General features: G+C 35.9%; 1 long non-coding RNA gene across 1 annotated transcript; it reads left to right on the forward strand.

The window, feature by feature from the left end:
- The first annotated feature begins 1240 nt into the window (after nt 1-1240).
- On the forward strand, nt 1241-3161 carry LOC118682236 (uncharacterized). The gene is made up of 2 exons (XR_011396006.1): nt 1241-1465; nt 1538-3161. It is a non-coding gene; the product is annotated as an uncharacterized lncRNA (long non-coding RNA).
- Nucleotides 3162-3626: the final 465 nt, after the last annotated feature.

Consider the following 3626-nt stretch of genomic DNA (forward strand, 5'->3'; position numbering starts at 1 on the left):
AGTACATACATACATGCATACTTACATATGTTTATACAGTCGTCCATTGATCGGCGTATCAATTGTGGCGCATCGAAAACTCAGTCAAATGAAAATGAAAATCCAAAATGAAAATGACAAAATACTTCATAAAACAACAACGAAAATAGCAATAACAACAAAGTCATGCATAAAAACTATGCCAACAATTTCGGTTAATAATAGCAACACTGCAGGCCACTCATAACAGTAGAACATCTCCAGGTCATTGCAGAGCAGATATTTCATTTTGAAGGCAACACAAACAACAAAGCGCATATACAGGGAATAGAGCAATAAAAGTAGAGGAGAAACCCAATGAATCATTGAAATCGGCTCAATCGTAAGATGCAATATGCGCACAAATACTGGAAAATTGATACAAATTGCAAGGAACCATCTAGGAATTGAGTGTATTGGCATGTTTTCTTTTCTTTTTGTTGTCAGCTGTCAACTTTGTTTGATTTTCTAAACTATTCAAAATGTTTTTTTATTCTTTTCAGTATTTCTCAAGCTTCCGACCCTTTTTGAGGTTCTAAAGGGTTGCTTGAAGTATTGGATTGGAGGACTTTGCTTGAGCTATTTACTTTGATGTTGACCAATATGGCAGCAAGGATCTTATATGAATATCAGTATTCGGGGAATAAGTCTCCGTTGGTACACTCCTCATTATTATTGGTCTATGGTGAGAAAAATATGATGAAATATTATCTCTCGAATCTTGCATAATTTTGAGTCCTAGCAGTATGGATGAGGTTATTAATAACGACTGATATTATAGGTATATCAACTTTGAACTACAAGAACCATCTTATACCTGAATATTTTACGAAAATGACGTCGAGTAGGCAATTCTCTAGTTGAATATCAACTATTGACAAAACGATTCTTTCAGCTTCGTGACAATCCGATAGCAGGGCGGCGATGTTAGCCTCGAGTTCACTGATTGTACACACAAGACTGGTCTGTGGAAACTGCGAGTTTAAAAAGTTTACAAGGTCAGGTACTTCAGTAACACTATCAGCAGATTGGGAACGCTTAGGAGCTCCGTTAGACTCTTGCTGTTCACTACTGAAGGGTTGGGACTTAGACTAGCTCAGTAAGTGTTGGTCAACTACCTGCAACTGTGTAGTCACAAGATCCTTCTGGCTTAGGGTAAATCGTAAGTGGTCTAGTGAGGTCTTAGCCCTCAGTAAAGCTCACCTTACAATGGTTGCAAGAGCTTTTTAACCGTTGATATGTTTGTATTAGCTCAAGAGCCTACTTTGAAGACGATAGCAAAAATTTGAGCTAAATTACGTGAAAATGTTTTTATTGCTGTTAGTCTAGATCCAATCTGATTAGACGATATAAAAACCTTAGGCATTTTTATATGAAAAGCAGATGGATTTCATTACAAATCAATCTTTCCGAGTTGGGAATCAGAGATAACATATCAGGATATGAGGTTTGAAAGATAAAACTGTAAAAAATCGTAAAAAAGCGTCCATAAGTTCCTTACTTAATTATTAATTTCTAGTGGGGATTTACGCAATGGGATAAGCGGTTGTTTGAGTGCACAGACGTACAAATCGAACGTGCAGTAAGTGATTGAGCAGAAGTGGCGACGGAAGAGGAAAATCTGCATACAAATCCGAAATGCAATGGAGTGGATGTGCTCATCTCCATACATATGTATGCATATCTGTGCACGTTCAAGCTGTTGTGCTTGCGAATACAAGTGTATTTACGCATGTAGTTATTGCTTTTGTGGATGAGTATCTACGACGATATTGGGTAAAACGTTGGTAATTCCACTTGAACGCATCGGTTGCAAAAAAACTTTATTTCTACAAATACTTTTATGTCAATTCGGCACGCAAGGGCTAGAAGTCTTAACACGCGTGCACACATTTGGATGTGTATTTATAAGAGTTTTTAGAACAATGCCACGCGACTGAGAACGAAATGAGAACGATGGATGCGCTGTGTTGTGGGTGGAGAAACGGTCGTCGCTTTTACAATTATAGATATTCGTAGCATACTTACAAGTGACGATGCGTATGAGAAAGAGGCACATACCTTTATAGATGCTTACTTTTTTGGACATGTCTGGCTTCGAATCCAACAGAGTTGCCACTAAATTAAGTTTTTGATACCGAAACCCTTTGTAAATGGCTAACGACCGGGGTGAGACCAATTTTTATAATGATATGGCAATGCCTACCATTTTACCGAATTAGAGCGGAGTCGACTCTTGCTGACTGAGTTATGTACCTAGATACCACTCGATAACACCGAATTGGTAACCTTACTGTTGTGGAACTAAAAAAAAAAAACAAGCAAAAACCTCAACTTCGGCTGCACCGAAGCTATTATACCATTCGCAGGTGCATTCCTCATATTATTATAGCTCTTTATATTGATTTTTATCGATCGGTTTGTATAGCAGCTAAGTATATGCTATAGTAGTATCGGAGGTTCCGTTTAATAAGCAGTTTATTGAGAAGCAATTTTTTTGCAAATTTTCAGATCGTTATCTCCAAAACTGAGTGAGTATAGCGTATCCGACGTTTCCTTCTGGGTGTTACTAACTTCGTGGCAAACTTAATATATATTTTTCCGGGTATAAAAATATTCCAGCCACCATTGAACTAGACGCTCACTGATTCCGTCGACTGTTCGCTGATGTTTCGGAACTTAAATTATAATTATGGGGAACTTGTAAGCAAGGAGCTAGGACCTATAGAAAACCTTCTATAGAAATAATAGTAGCAATATAAGACTATTCTAATTACAAATATGCTGTAGAAGGAATATCTAGTTTAATATTCTGTAAACCACTATTTCAGAACTTGTATAACCGGTTATCGTTAGAGCTATCTCTAGCAACATGTGCTGTTATTCCAGATACATCTCTATATGGGGAGAGTTTTCTTTCTCTCTCGGTTCTCAAATTCATTTGGAACTAATTTGACATATTTATCGACGGATCTCGCTGAAGATAATTTTAGCTTAGTTTATACGCCTAAATTTAGGTATTTCTCAAGCTGAGATAAAAACAATTAAAAACATTTTTACCATCCATTTTTTATATGATTTTTATTGACATTTAAAGAATATAAAAAATAAAATTGACGAAATGGCGTCGACTTGAAAAACAATTTATTTACTGCTTTACTTTTGACCAATTCGAATTTTTTAAAAATACTTAAAATTAAAATTTTCCAAAATTCGAGGCAGGCGCAATAGATAGATGTATAACAAAGATTTTTGTCAAATTTCAAAGGAATCAGTTAAGTAGCACTTGAGTTATCATGACAACCACCTAACAGAAGTAGTGAGTGATTCGCTCCGCACGGCTGGCTTAGAGGCCGCTGTATCTCCAAAAATACTTCGAATTTTAAAAAATCCGTTTAAGGGCATATGTTTGAAGGTCTGAAGATTGATAACATGCAAAATGAATCGATTTATTCAAATTTGTAGACCAAAAAATCCCGTTATGTCTTCTTTTATTTTTTTAAAGCGGTTGTTCAACACAAAATGGTGCATTTGATTTATTTCTCAAAGACTTTATTTTCCAGCTTCATAAATGTTTCAAGGATTATGCAAATTTTAATAATTTTTCC

The sequence above is a fragment of the Bactrocera oleae genome, chromosome 4 (genome assembly GCF_042242935.1).
Source record: "Bactrocera oleae isolate idBacOlea1 chromosome 4, idBacOlea1, whole genome shotgun sequence".
Taxonomy (NCBI): Eukaryota; Metazoa; Arthropoda; class Insecta; order Diptera; family Tephritidae; genus Bactrocera; species Bactrocera oleae.